Source organism: Thunnus albacares, chromosome 18 (assembly GCF_914725855.1).
Source record: "Thunnus albacares chromosome 18, fThuAlb1.1, whole genome shotgun sequence".
NCBI lineage: Eukaryota > Metazoa > Chordata > Actinopteri > Scombriformes > Scombridae > Thunnus > Thunnus albacares.
This window is the reverse complement of record NC_058123.1, coordinates 27,600,073-27,615,829: the sequence shown is the minus strand read 5'-3', so window position 1 is coordinate 27,615,829 and position 15,757 is coordinate 27,600,073. Positions and strand designations below refer to the sequence as shown.

Sequence of the window (15,757 nt, the reverse complement as noted above, 5' to 3'; positions counted from 1 at the left end):
CACAGTTCATCAGACACCACCACAGTGTCATGGCATGACTTGTTTACCACTCTGTAAAAAGTGACGGTCCTCACAGGGAAACTACTTTATACTTGCTTGGGGTTTTCAATGTTTCTTTTTCACAATTGATTTACTGACCCAGGTTTGGAGGATATGTTGAAAAATATATATTTTTTTTACAGTGTTGTGTTCCTCCACTGAAGAAGAGCATCTGTCCTCGAGTGTCCTGGCCTCACGCTGAGACAATAGGTCAGGAGGTCACCGTAGACCATGACCCTCTTCTTCCTCGTCCTCCTCATCCTCCTCATCCTCCTCGTCCTCCTGATGCTCCTCGCTCCGTCCACATGCATCACTTCCTGCAGGCGTTTGCTTTAGTTTTTTATCTCTAAATAACAACAGCAGCTCATTCTTCAGTCTGAGGAGCAGATTTGGCTGCTGGGATGTCAGCCTGGATTAAACTGTGCTGTGGTCCGATCTCGTTTTAGCTCTGACCTCCAGGCCCCAGCACAAATCAGACACCAAAACTCCAAGGCGTCCATGTTAGAGGAAGAGTCCGGTTGGCAGAGGCAGACCTCACCTTCAGGCAAACACAACTGCTCAAGCCCCTGAGGGTTCTGTTAAAATACTAATGAGATATAAAGCTGTGACCTAAAGTGGACTTACCTGCAGTCCTCAGCTGGCTTCACTCTGATCAGAAAAAAGACTAACACAAAGACTAAAAATGTTAAATGTTGGCTGCCAGTGGTGAATCTTTTATTTGATTAAAAGTTGTGATACCACAATGTCAAAATATTCCATTACAAGTCAAAGTCTACCCTGCATTTGAGTTTTTCCACTGGAATAAGCCAAAATTAGAACATATGGTTTCATCAACTGTTAGGTGCTGACAATGATCTCATATTCTATCTCTAGAGGTCTCTGTGTGCCTAACTGAGGTATTTGGCATTTTATCATTACACAGACCCTCAGAAACAAACAGAAACAGCTGGATAACATCAACAGTGCTGGAACTTGAGATAACAAACAAAGCAGTGGAGAAAGCAGAGCAGCAATGTATTGTATTTGAAGAGAATGGAGGGTCACTGCTGGCTGTTAATGCTACCTGTAAACTAGAATTACATGTTCACAACATCAGATATTCTTTTTGAATGCATAAAGTATCAGTGTGTTGCATTATGGGTTGTTTGTAGCATTAATGTTGCTAGGCTAGCACAAAGCGTCTTCCGCCGTCTCTACTGCAGAAACGGAACATGTCAAGCTGCCAAATACCACTGTCACAGATGATAAGGAGCCCAAAAAGACAAACAGGCAGTTGTTTAAATGCTAACTGCCAGAGAAAATAATTTTTGGCCGCTTCCAAGGGCCTAGTAGGAGAGTGTGTATGTAACTATACTATGATGTAAGTTATATTCAAAAAGTAAAGTTATTTTTCCAAAAACAGTTGTTGAAAAACGAGGGGTTGTCTTATAATCAGGGTCAACTTATATTCATATTAGGATTTATATTAGTATGCCATCGAGAGTTACTGTGACTAAATGCACTGAAAACCACTTTGAGGAGAGGAAGGATGAGCTAAAAGTTAAGCTAGCTCTGACCACCTACTGCTGGACAGCTCTCACAAACACCATCTTAACTTTTCTTAAAAATGAACCGGTTTGTTACTGGTTAATGGGTGTCAGTCTGTCGAAAGCAAAATTAGCCAAAACTGACATCCCTACTGTAAACCAATACTGAATGATGCTAATGATGATGCTACCGCTGAAGCAGGTCCCAGGACAGATATGACTACTGCTAGATGTGCTGACATCTGAAGTATGTGGACAACACATGGACACAAAGAAACATAAGATTTCACACAATAACATGTTAGTATACTTATATTAAACCACTCTTACTTTATTCTGTGAGGTTTGCTTGCACAACTGTTCCAAGTCAGATTGACCAAACTCTCTTAACTGCACAAACTTGTCTGAAATCACTTGTTTCAATTTGATGAATATCACCTGTTCATGTGTAGCTGCACAATCAATGCCCCAATGCCTCAAATGCCTAAATACTGGCCTGGACACATCAGGAACACACCAAGAGCTTCAATTCATAATGGAATAGCAGCGATTAGTGGATTCACTCATGGGGGTGAAGGAAACCCATGCAAATTTTTTACATTAAATTCGACCCTGGTGAAAAATGACCCACAAATTTGCATAGTTTCGTATTTTATTCACTTTTATTTGACCCCCTCTGTCGGAGTAAAAACTGTTCCACAAAAGAGGAATAGTCAGTTATGAGTTATAAAAGTCAATGGTTAAAATACTGTATGTCTTTTGAATAAACTGAGTGAAGTTATTGTCCCGTTGGTGACTGAGCTAAGCTAAGAAGATCTTTATTTTCATTGAATGAATGGTGAACAAAATGCCAGGGGGAAGTCAACAGAACAGTAGAGAGAAAATCTAAGCCAGGAGTTAATGTGACTGACTAGTGCTAGCTCACCAGCAATAGCAGTTCAACAACTAGCCCTGTGAATAGTCACTAAGTTTCTGGACCCACCTATTTCATGTGGACGAGTGAATGTCACTTTGTGTATGTGACCACACTTGGGACCTGTTCCACTTTTGGCAAGTTTCACAGAAATGTTACCATGAGTAAAAACAACTTCACACTGCAGAGCTTCAGGTCCCGCTGCCAGAAACCAGCAGAGCTGCATCATGACAGAAATAAAGAGGGAATGGTTCAACATAAAGTTAGATACCAAAAATCATCTTGCAAAAGCAAGCAGTCTGGGTCTAAAATGGGCCAATGTGTTGTATAGGTAGAATTTATATTGTGTCTCTTTTTGGTTTTTGTGTAAAACAAGTGCAGTACCTGTTCAAAACGTGCCTGTTTGGGATTGGCCAATTTCTCAATACTTAGGGAAAGTTGTTCCCGTCCCCTAAACGTCTCTCATGCAGACTATTGGTAGACACTACAATTTACTGATGTTCAAAACGTGCCTGAAACATCCTGTACTGTGTCTTGAACATACAAACAAAGTTCCCGTGTGTGAGGAGCGGCAATAGAGCTTAACTCTCTAAACTTCATTCTCTATATTTCTGCTCGTTGAGTCAGAAGAAGAAGCAGAAGCAACATTGTTTATGAGGTATTTTTATAGATTTCGGAACGTGCCTGATACATCCAGCACTAAGTCTTGAACGCACATGCCAAGTTTCATTCATAGCACACAGTTCAATAGTAGAGATAAGTCTCTTGTTCAAGTGATTATCACTACAAATGTAATCCCTCCTCCAAGTACAATGTGGGTTGCAATGGCAGAGTGGCGCTATCCATATTTCTGTTTGTTGACTCCACGGGCAGAAGAAGAGGCAAATCAACATTATTTATGAGGTATTTTTATATATTTCTCGAGAACTGCTCATCCAAACAACTTCACAAGCAATCCACCACCAGGTATGAAGTGGATCAGATGAATGGTTGTCGAGATATGCAAAGGACAAACTGACATACATACAGACAGACAGACAGAGGGAGATTCCTTGCTTTAAATAGAGAGACATGTTTTTTTTTTCTTTAGTTTAGGAAACCTGTACAATATTTGGTCTGCAATGACCTTTTCTTTTGAACAAGGAGTCAACTGTCAGAAGTTTTTATTTATATGTGGTATTATTGTGTATCATGTAGGATCAGAGGGTAAAACTAACCCTCACATTTACAGTTTCAGTTTGATTTATTCATTTAAATCTTTTGGAGCATGATAGAGTTGGGAAGTAGGAGAGGCCGTTGGTTCCCATTTCTGTTTTCCCATTTCAAAATTGTCTTTAAACAATCTCCTCAATCTTACTGAACACAGAAACTCAAGACTCGCCTGGATATTGTAACAATCCCATAGGATATTATGATCACCAGTTTCAATTATTTAAACTTCATTTCTGAGAAATCGTGTTTTTTCCGTGATTTTGGCATGGTGGATGGCTAAGAATACTACAATACACTTGAGCCTTGGTCGCCCTTGCTCTGGAATTCAAACATGTTGTTGAATTCACTCAAAAATTACCCAGAAATTAAAAGTAAATTGATTAACTCTGTAGATTGTAAAATCACTTAGGGAGTTGTAGTTAGCTTCTACCCCGAAATTTTTATGTACACAGTCTTGTACCTTCAACTTTTTACTAAAGAACTGACCGTGTCACATAACATAGTCTATGGGAAAAATGAATGGGATTGTTACTTTCAGAACCAGGGGTGCCTGACGTAGCTCTACAAAGCTTATTGTTTCATGAACTGTTTGTCCTCTTTCACCTCTCACGCTACTTACAGGCTGCCATATACCCTTTTATTGGTGCAGATTGTTACTCCAATTGGTGGACGGGTCATACGCTGCTTGAAAGGAACATCTGCATTACCCCAACCTCCTCTGAATGTTTTTTTTTTTTGAGGGAAAAAATCATTTAATCTATGTTTTGATTTGCAGGTGAGGAAGTGTAATTTATCTATGGTTAAGAGTCAGATTTCTATCAAAGAAACTAAATGTGATTGGGGTTTGTTTTTACAGAATATCCCACTTTTTGTTTTACTAACATTATTATGGAACGTATAGGAAACAATACAATTCGTTACTTGCAAGAATGCTATAGATGTATATAAATGCAAAAGAATAGCATTCACATTATATTCACTCTATCTCTCTCTCTCTCTCACTCTCTCTCTCTCTCTCTCTCTCTGTATGTGTGTTCTTCACAGCAGTATGTGTCGATGTGTTCAGACAGCTGCCGTTTCCTCGTGGCTACACTGGTAGACGCCTGCAGACACACACACAGACATACAGCACACACACACACACACACACACACACACACACACACACATGCACACATACTGGACCAACACACATTTGTACTTACACATAAACACAAACACACATATATAGCTATTGTATGTGACAGTGTGCTGCAGGATAATCGGACACTCTGGATAAAACACACTGTCAAAGAGATCTTAAAAAGGAATCATTTTTAAGTAAAAAAGAACAATAGTGACTTTGTTAAACAATAACTTTGGGGTTTTGTTTGAGAATATATGCTCATATACTTACTTGTATTACTTTCTATATGTTCATTCTTTGCGGGGAGTAAATGGGTCTTGATCTCTGCAATCCCTCCCTGCAGTGTGAACTGACTGGCACCAATCCACTGTAAGAAATGAGGGCCAAAACCCATTACTCTGGGTCAATACAACATTCAGCTTGACCTGATGTGATGCTTCATGTTAAGGAAAACATAGGGACACTCACACTAGTTGTCATTTAGGCTTTGTTTCTTAAAACTGATGTCAGGATATGGCTGCCACTTTTTATTTAAAATTCTAAATTAACATTGAGATGTGGGTAAAAAAGTTATATATTCAATCCGTATTGATCTGTCCAAATTCAAAATTCATAGTGTATAAGTGCAACAAGCCATACTTTGTATTCCAATGGGGTGCGTTTGAAAAATGTATTGTGTCTCTTATATATTTGTATATATGTTGCCTAATCAGTAACAACTGTTATTCACTTTGTTAAAACCCAAAATCAAAGCAATGAGCTAAGAAACCAGTGAGCTTTGCAGAACAAAATAATCACCACAACAATATTTAGATTCTACACTATAGATTGCAAACTTGTGAATAACTGCAATGTCCCCTGTCCCCATTTTTCCTGTCTGTATCTACACCATCACTATACACTATCCTGTTTTTGTTGTTGCAGAAAAAAGACGCAGCATCTGCAAATTTCAGCCACCCATAGTTCTTTTTTCCAACTACAAAGACAAATAGATATTTTACTGTTACATTTTAACTGTGCAAACAAATGAGCAAAAAAAAAGGTTGGGGAGTCAGACAAGGGTGCCCGCTGACCCCTCTTCTGTTTAGATTTACTGTGCTTACTGTGCCACAGAACACACACAGAACACATTTCTATGTCAGAGTTTCAGAATAGAAGGAGAGTCAGGTTGAACTTGATCTTTTGGCATTTAATGTTTTGTAATATTTTAAAGGAGATTTGAAGGGGAAACAGCCTGTCCCAGCCCAGCTCAACAGAGTCTCAATATTGTTATATTTGGAAGGACCAAGTAGAGACACTGATGCACATTAAGTCTAATAATAAAATGTAATGTTGGTGAAGGTCAGTCAGATAAAGTTGAATCCCTGCAGAGAAAACTGAAAATATTAACAGAGTCTCCTGTGTGGAGATACATGTATGAGGTTTCTGTCTGTCTGTCATCAGCATTAGTGTCGGTCTGAACGCAGCACATTAGCTACAGGTTTTACTGCGCTATAATTAATCCTCTTCACGCTCATCTATAATTCATGGAGGTCTGTTTTTTTTTTCTCTTTGATTTGGAAGAGAGAGGGGAGCTTATTTAAATTTTACAGTTTGAAAATAAGGTGGTGGTGGTCTGTCTCTGTCTGTAATTAAACTAGCTTTTAATGTTTAATTTTTGTTTTTTACATCTTAATATTTTCCCCTGCTACATGCCTCTGGCATTTGGGGGGAGAAAAAAAAGATTTTAACCTTTAATCCTCCAGAGGACAGAACAGAAAACCAGTAAAAACCAGTAAAATACAAGCCAGAACAACAGAAAAAACAGGGAGAGACTGATGATATTTAGATTTGATTCTGATTAAAGATGCAAAAAGACAAAAATACTCTGTGTTCAATCCTTTTCATTTTTTCCTCATACATATTGAACATCTTAAAGTCCTTTTAGTGATTTAAATGAAAACAACCCTTCGTTTCACATAAATCTGATGACTGTAAAATGAATTAATCTGTGACTATAAAAAGTGATGTGAAGTTGGCTTCAAATTTTTAGAGAATTAAATCTCCTTTATATAAATAGCTTCTTCATTTATGAAAACAGAATGCAAATCTGTTGATGAAGCTAGGCTAAACACATCCTGGACCTATCTCTGTACTGGATGTACAAAGATGAAACTGATATCCATCTTCTTATTTCTGCATAGTCAGGTGATAATTCTCTGTGGGTTAGTCACTGAGGTCATCTCCTTTCACAGAGGACATAGTAATTTGATCTACTGTTTTCATAAAAAATGTTGCAACTTTAAAGTCTTACTTTCTCCTAATTTTTAAAGAATAAGGCAGTAATCTGCCTCATTTTGTCTTGTTTATATGCATGATATAATTTGAATAAAAAACACGCACAAATTCATTCTCTCTGTTCTCACCTTCGCACAGCTGGTCAATCACAGTGTGAAGTCGATGTGAATGTCGGATAAGCGTGTAATATAAAGTGAGCACAAAATAGTATCTTGCAGACACAAGATATGGGTTTAATACATACGGGTGACACATTAAAGGAAAAACCTGAAAAAATGAGAGGAGAACCATAACGAATGCAGATGCTTCCACACAGGTGCACTGCATGGTACAATTAAGCAATTAACATCCAATCATGCTCTGTGGCAGGTTTAAAGATACTGAGCAGACTCAGTTGATTCTGATTTTTATCAAGATGGCAAGAGGAAAAAATCTAAGTGACTTTGAAAGAGGGTTCATTGTTGGGGCACAGAGGCAGCAGCTTCAGTCATAGACTGCTCAACTGGCTGGTGTTTCAATAGGAACAGTGACTAAAGTAACATCCGCATTTACATCTATGGGCATCAGTAGATAGGGAAGGAAATCGTGGTTGACAAGCGTACATTTGATGACCGTGATGCTTGTGCATTAGTGCGATATGTAAGGAAAAACAGAAGAGAAACTCTTCCTCAGGTGACTGAGAATGTCAATGCAGGATGTGATCAGACTGTCTGCAAGAACAGTCCGTCGACAATTACATAGAGAGAGATATTATAGTAGGTTGCAGCGCATAAACCCCTCATTAGAAAGATGAATGCACATTTGAGAGTTCAGTGGTGCAAAAACCATAGGTACTGGTTTACAGAGATGTGGAAAAGTGATATGGTCAGATGAGTCATCCTTCACCATATTCTCTAAAAGTGGGCGAGTGCATGTGTGGCATAGACCATGACAAGACAATGGTCCAGGCCTGAATGCTTGACCCCTACAGTGAGGGGACCTGGTGGCTCTGTTATGCTTTGGGGGGACATTTTGCTGTCATGGTTTGGGTCCACTTGTCCCCTTAGAGGGAAGGATCACTGCAAATCAATACAAAGTTGTTCTGAGTCATCACCTTTATCCTATGATGAAACATTTCTATCCTGATGGGAGTGGTCTCTTCCAGGATGACAATGCTTGTGACCCCATCCAGGTGGCACTGAGGGGTCATTGAGGGGTCTGAGATACTTTATATTGGTTTTTCCTTTAATTTGTTAACTGTTTGTATCTTGCAAGCCAATATTTTGCACACTAGATTTGTTGCATACACTAGATGAATCTTATATCCTGCAAGCATAAGATCTTATCTTGCAAAGAAAACACAATATTTTGCAAGCGCAATGGTTTGCATACCTTGCACGTAGAAGATATAAATCTCGTATAATCTTATTTGATTAGACATGACCTCAGCGGCTCTGTACTTTTTGATGTTGTAATCATCAGCGAATGTCTTCAAATGATAAAATGTGTATTTGAGAAAACAATACATCCTGGATCCTGTCATTAAAAACAATTAAGTGGTAAACTTCAGATTAATAATGAACTTTTCCAAAATTATTGTTCTATAAATCAAACGCTGGTGTGTTTTTTTTTTCTTCTTGAAGCCCCTGGGAGCAGATCAGAGTCTAATCAACATGGATGTTTAAAAGAATCACTCTCAGAAACGCTCCAACATCTTCCTGCTCGGCGTTACAGAGCCGTGAGTCACTCCACTGAAGGAACCCAGCGAGGGATGAAAGCGGTATTAGTGCCGGTTAATTCGTCCTGACAGTTGGAAATGTTAAATCCTGCAGGGGGCTCAGCTTAGCGCGCTCGCTCTCTGCCTAAGTAGGTTAAATACAAACCAGCGTGATCAATCTGCAGACACTAAATAAATCCACACAGCCGAGCCAAACACCGTCTGGAAACTCTTGTGAAGAGGAAATACAAGGAAAGTAAAGGAGCAGATCCACCAAAAATACTACAGAGGAGCCCTAGAGCAAGGCATTAAACCACCAGATGCTCAAGGGCAACCAGTAGAGGCAAAGATGGATTACTAACCAGAACAATGGCACCAGTCCCCAAGGCCACTGACTACCAGGGGCCTCTGGTCACCAGGGGCCTTTTACCACCAAGGGCCTATAAGTGCCAGGGGCAGCTGAGTGCCAGGAACCTGACCGGTAGGAATAAGAACAAGGAAGAACAGAGGGAGTGTTACAAGAACTGAGAAAAAATGAAAGATAAGATAGGGAGAAATGCAAGTAGGAGTCAGGAATGGAAGACAGGGGAGAAAAACTGATGACAGAAAGAAGATAAGATTGGAAGAAATGATTGAGTCAAGAAATTTTGAAGGGAAAAGGAAAATGAAGAAAGAAAAAAGAAGAGAGGACTGGACAAAAGAATGGAAAAATTAAAAGAAGAAAGGAAGCTGTCAAAAGGAGTGAATGGAAGAAAGATGGGATGAAGAATAGAAGCAAAGGGAACCAGAAAGGTTAATCAGTTTTTGCGGGTTATGGTGTCCATTGTGCAATCAAAACAGGGCTCCACCTTTTGACTCACACGTGAAACAGTCCAAACGTGAGGTCAGTGTGAGGCCAAAAACTCTACAAATGCTCTTATCTACACAAACATCTGGCAATCGTGATGCTTTCTCAAGTAAACTCTACCTTTCCACTTGTGCTTATCATCTAATTGACCACAATATGTCAAAAAGAAAAAACAATATAAAATTATTGTTCTAATTGTTCATTAGTCAAATTAAACCTGATTGTTAATCTGTCTTTGAGTTGTAGAGGACAACTGGTTGTATCAAGAAGCTGTGAGAAGTGTGTAAGCACAAATATGAAGCAAAGCAAAGCAGGTGTTAAATTATTCTTATGAGTCAATGTGGAATCAAATGAATCTTGCCACTGGATGGCAGCTGTAGGTGGAGGTGTGTGTATGGATCTAACAACAGGAAAGTGTGTATGTGGGGACCAACGACAAAGTGGCACGGTGAAGTTCATCCACGTGTCCTCACAAAAATAGTTGTTTCTAGAAGTTTGGCTGACACAACTGTTAGTTAGACAAAGTTCACACATTTATTTAAGAAATGTATTTGTACCATTGACTCCTGTCTCATAATTTTCTAAAAATCATGCCTCTTTTGTGGAGCAGTTTACATTCCCACAGACGAGGTTAAACAAAACTGGACATTGCAACACAGCTGATATGATACAATAACTTCCTCCTACTTCTGTCTGTTCCTTCCAAGGTCAGCACTGTTAAGACGGATGGTGTGGATTTGCTTGTCAGTGTTCACCAAAGTTAAAGGACAGGTTCACAGTTTTTCAAGTCTGTCTTAAAACAACAGTCAGGTGTCCATATGAACAGTGAAAGAGGTCTTCCTCACTGTAATCATTCCTCCTGTTCATACTGGCTGTTAAAAGATCCCCTTCAAATGTGCTTTCAATGGAAGTGATAGAGGCCAAAAATGTGCAAAAATGCATTTAAAAGTTGATGTGACGCTTATATGAGGCTTCAGCAGTCTGAGTTAACCTGCCACATTTACAGTCTCTTTAGCATCAAATTCCCTCTTTGTGTTTCCTCGGACAGTGTTTCCCTGTTGAGCTGTGGTGAAAGTATAGTAACAAAAAGAGGGACTTTGGTACTAAAAAGACTAACATTGAAAGATATCTACTTGATTTGACTCATTTGGTCTGTGTGTGTCTGCTTGTTTGAGTCGAGACAGGTGTGCTGGAGCCAGAGCAGAGCCCCACCAGCTGCACCTCATTAATCAAGACATCTTCTAACACACGGCTCTGCCACATCCACACTGACAGATCGTAGCCTCATCTTGTTAGTCTACACTTCAAACTGTTTCTCCTGCCTTACCTGTTTTCCTGGTTTCACACTGTCTCCTGTCCCATGCAGTTCCGTCTGCTCTGTCTCCGGTCCCTGTCTCCTGCCCCCCTCGTCTTGTCAGCCCTGCTTGCCTACCCTGGTCCCTTGCTCAGCTCAGCTTTTCCTAATGGATCCTGCTCCAGACCTGCCCGACTCTGCCCCAGGCTCCCCTTGTCCTAGCCTCAGGCACAGCCCCAGGCTCCCAGCTACTAGTCCAAGCGTCCCCTGGCTGCATCCCATTTCCCCCTCCTTACAATAAAATAACCTTGTTCAGCCAGATTGTCTGCGCTAGGGTTCACCTGCAACACCCAACGTAACAGACAGACTTGAAAAATTGTAAACCCGTCCTTTAATCTCGACACAAAAGATTTGTGCAAGTTTACCACGTCCTGCAAGTGAATCCACTGCTGTTTTAAAATGCTGGTGTGACTGTGCTTTAAGTCATGTGACTCTCACCTACCTGTCTGTAGAAACGAAGCCTCAGAGAAACACCTTCAACTCTTCAACTACAGTCCTATAGTGCAGCTTCATTTTGAAAAGACAAGTGAAGTTACAGAACATAAAACTCAAGTTTTTGGTCATCAAATCTGGTTTCTAACAGTTTCAGTCCAAAAGCACATTAAGCCTTCAGCAGCTAAACAGTCTTTATAAAGTTGAATATTTGCTTTCCACTGTGGTTCATCATGTGGTTTTAATGCACTGATATTTATTTCAGTTATTCTGTGATGTCAGTGCGGGGTTGGCTTGAGCTTCATTTTGGATAAACTTCTTGACGTTGGTCTTGCGACCTGCTCAACTGGGACTGGAAGCGTGGTCAGACAGTCGGACAGATGGATGATGGAGGAAAAGCCCCCGAAGCTGCTCTGCTGCATGAAATTACAGAAAAAAACACGGCGAGGAAATTTATGCTGCTGCCTCTTTGTGTTCACGCTGTGAGAGAGCAAGCTGAGCGGAAACTGATCAGATCTGATCAGAGCCACGTTTAGGACGAGGCCAGCGGTGCGGAGCTGACTCTGTGTGTGTGTGTGTGTGTGTGTGTGTGTGTAGTGGGGGGGTGCACATTCACGGAGCCATAAACTAATTTCATCCAGAGTCGTGGTCGCAGCCCGTCTAAAAATAATAACGCCTCACATGTTGTTTCATCTTCAAACTGGAAGTCAGAATCAGAATCAACAGCAGCTTTCAGTTCTTTACGGGGTTTTTTAAATTTTATATTTTAATTTCAAGTCATGTCTAACAACATTTCTATGTGTTGATTTTCATGTAATTTTATTGGTTTTATGCCTTTAATAACATGTTTTAATAAAGTTCACTTTGACATTTTGTTAGATTTAAATCTCTACTTTGTATATTTATTTTTAAAATCTAATTTCTTGTTTAGTTTTTTTTTACATTAAATATGATCGTAGAATATCAAACTATTTTCATGCTCAGTGTGTTTTTCTTCTGGAGGTCAAAGGTCATCACAGAGCTGCTTGGCCCGCTGAGCTGCGATTATTCAGTCAAGGTTGAAAATGATATTTAGAGAAAAACATCAAGCCAAATGCCCAAAACAACCAGCTGCTCATCATCACTGCTCATGGAGACGATTCATTAATTAGGTCAAATCAACAAAATTGGACAGAAAACTTCAAACGAAACAGAAAGGATACAGAGCTGGGAGAGATTTTAAAGGACCAGACCAATGCTTTTATATGTTTTACACTTCAACTCCAAATCGTTCACATCCTGCTGAGCACTGTACCAATCAGGTTTTACCCTGACTTATTAAAGGCAGTCATTTTCTCTCAGTCTGATTTCAAAGTAGACCTCAGTCTGCATAAAACCACACATCCATAAAACCACACAAACTCCACAAGCCTAGAGTTTGGGTTTACTCTTTTCCACTGTCTCTGTCAGTTACCAGAGTGAGGCTGTGTCCAAAACCAGTCACGATTCTCTACACAACACAGTGGGAATTCTGTGTAGAGGAGTTTTCAGTGTGTCAGATGATAAAATAAAAAAGTGAATATTGTCTAATACACGTCTGGTAGTGTGCATAGGTGAGTAGAAAAAGCCCCTGCAACATACACCTTCTTCACGAGTCAAATTCACAATATGAAACAACAAATTTCATCATCAGAGTGCGTCAGGAGTCAATAATTTATCAAATATACACATAAAATAAAACCAGCAATGCATCACACATACATACACAGAACACCATAGAAACATGGAAATGTAAAAGAATAGCTTGAAACCATAAAATAAGTAATATTTAGCAAAAATACTTTGGTTAAAGTTAGAGAAAGATTGTGGTGTTGGTTGAATGTTAATAAAGTAAACATCCTGTCTCATGCTTTAAGTCACTGTTGACCTTTTCAGTAAATAACTAGGACGAGATTTCCCTGAACCTTAACCAAGTGCTGCGAGTGCCCAAACTGAACCATAAATGTGGTTCAAATGTAAATCATGCATAGTTGTTACAAGCACATATTGTATTACAAGAGGGAACTTGTGGGCAAGTGTGTAGGTTTGATGAAATTGGTTATCAAGATTTCCATAATAATGGTAAAATTCTTCTGTATTGTAAATGCATTAACCCTACTTAAAATCCTGTTTAGTTTTCTTGTTTAAGACCTGTTCATGTATGATAGAGGCGTCTTTACCAAAGAAAAGGCTGTCAATCACTGCCTTTTCTTTGTCTGATGATCAATTCTAGCATGGTTAGGCAAACATGCAAAGAAGGTGGAGGTAATTTCTTCATCCTTGAGTAGTGCCTGCAGTCTCCTTGTCAGCCTACATATAGCCCTCACTAACACTTCCAACATGGTAGGACATACTGTATATAGCCTGAAAAAATCAGGGTGAAAGTAGTCGTCAGAGCACTCACAGCTGTTTAAGTTTATTGCTGTGACAGTAATAATTGAAGGTGACTCATCAACTCCTCTCTCTCTCATTTGGATTATGGCGGCTAGAAATCTACAAGACAATGTTCAGACAGATTTTAGTAGGAAAATTAACCTGAAATCATAAGTGGAGATGCCCTTTTCTATGGCCACCATAGCAGACAAACAGGCAATCCTCCATACCTAACAGCTTGAGAAAAAGGCTTTACACTAACCTTCTGTTGCTCTGGAAATGGAGGAGAAGCTGTAGTATGGCCTCCACCCACCGAGAAGTTGGGGAGGCAAGCATTTGGTGGGAGTCCAGGGTTAACCCAGTCAACACCACCCACTGGCTGGGTATGAGACAACTTTTGGTGTAATTGACGTAAGGCCCAATCATGTCACATGAGAGAGAAGGGCCACAGTGTCCTGCTCTGCCTGTTCCCTGATTGGAGCACAAACCAGCCAGTCGTCTATATATGGGAGGATTTGGATACTATCGGCCTGCATTGGGGCCAGCCCTGCGTGCATGCACCTTGTGAAGACCCATGGGGCTAGGAAGAGACAAACGGAAGTACATTCAACTAATAGGCCTTGCCTTCGAACACGAAGTGCAGGTACTGCCTGTGATGTAAAGCGATTGAATAAAAATATGGTGGGTGTCCTCAAAACTCAAAGCAAAACAACTCAGTAACAAGACAGACTAACTGAGTGTCAGCTCCTTGCTAGACTGATAAAACAAGTGACTAACCAACGGGGAGCAAATAACTTGTTTCTTACTTCCACAGCAATCACAACAACAAAGAAAATCCCACAAGCGAAACCACTTACTGGTGAGCAGTCTCTCTCTTCACCAAACCAAGGAGGCACACGCTGTGAAGACCAAAAGCACTCGTCAGCGAGTGAAAAAAATTGTGACTGAGAAATTGTGCACAATAACGGAAAAAGACAGCAAGCGCAAGCGAAAGATGAAAAACTGGTGTAACCCCAGATTCACAGAGTAAAGACCATATTCACCATTTCCCTCTGACATCACACTCAGGGTGGGAAGCTGTCAAGTACAGCCTGTTAAGAATGGCAAGATGGTGATAATAAGTGTTACATGGACCCACAATTGTAGTTTTATTTCTTTTTGGGACCACAGTTGTAGTTTTCCCAGGCTGCTTAGCAGCTCCTCTGTCCAGACTGCTGCTAATGCAACGCTACTGAGACACTGTTAACTTAGCCTGTTAGCACCTGCTACCACCAATGTTACTGAGGAAAACTATATAAAACAGCTCATATGCTAAATAAGTCTGTATCTATGGAGCCGTTTGAAAATTAATCAGGGATCCTTTCTGAGAAATGGAACAAACTCAGCTGATGCATCATCACAGACAGGCTGGAAATAAAGCTGCTAATCTTAGCAAATCCAATTCATTCAACACTCAACAGTTCATAAAAACTAAAAAATCTGATTTTAATTCCACTGCTTTGGTTGTTAAACTGTCACATTCAGTGGGTCTGTCAGTCAAACTGTCAGGTTTTGCCATGTTTTATGTGAGCAGCCTGCTTTCAGAAAAGGACAGCAATACTAGATCTCAACATTTCTGAATGGAGTTCTGCACTCAACTAGCTGCTCCGCAGTCATGTTTGCTATCCTAACATTACAGTGTTTCTAGTGTGGGCCGGGCGCCAGATCTTACCTTCAACATCATGGATGTAAGCTTCAATCGAGTTGCTGTATCCTTTTTTTAAAAATCCTGTTAGAATAGGAAATGTAAAGTTTGCAATTAACATTGACATAAATGTTAGCATTACTATAGCTTTCAGATGACAAATCCATTCGTTGGCTTGTGCCAAAATGGCCACCATGTGAATATGGTCCATAGATGTAGCTGCCGCTATTTCACAGTGTGTTTTCAGTTCATGAAAGTTA

General features: G+C 40.0%; 1 long non-coding RNA gene across 1 annotated transcript; it reads right to left on the bottom strand.

Moving 5' to 3' along the window:
* Nucleotides 1-2,198: 2,198 nt before the first annotated feature.
* On the bottom strand, nt 2,199-15,655 carry LOC122968634. The gene is made up of 5 exons (XR_006398856.1): nt 15,525-15,655; nt 14,671-14,712; nt 14,076-14,393; nt 5,087-5,183; nt 2,199-2,698 (listed from the first exon to the last, which is right to left on the bottom strand). It is a non-coding gene; the product is annotated as an uncharacterized LOC122968634 (long non-coding RNA).
* Nucleotides 15,656-15,757: the final 102 nt, after the last annotated feature.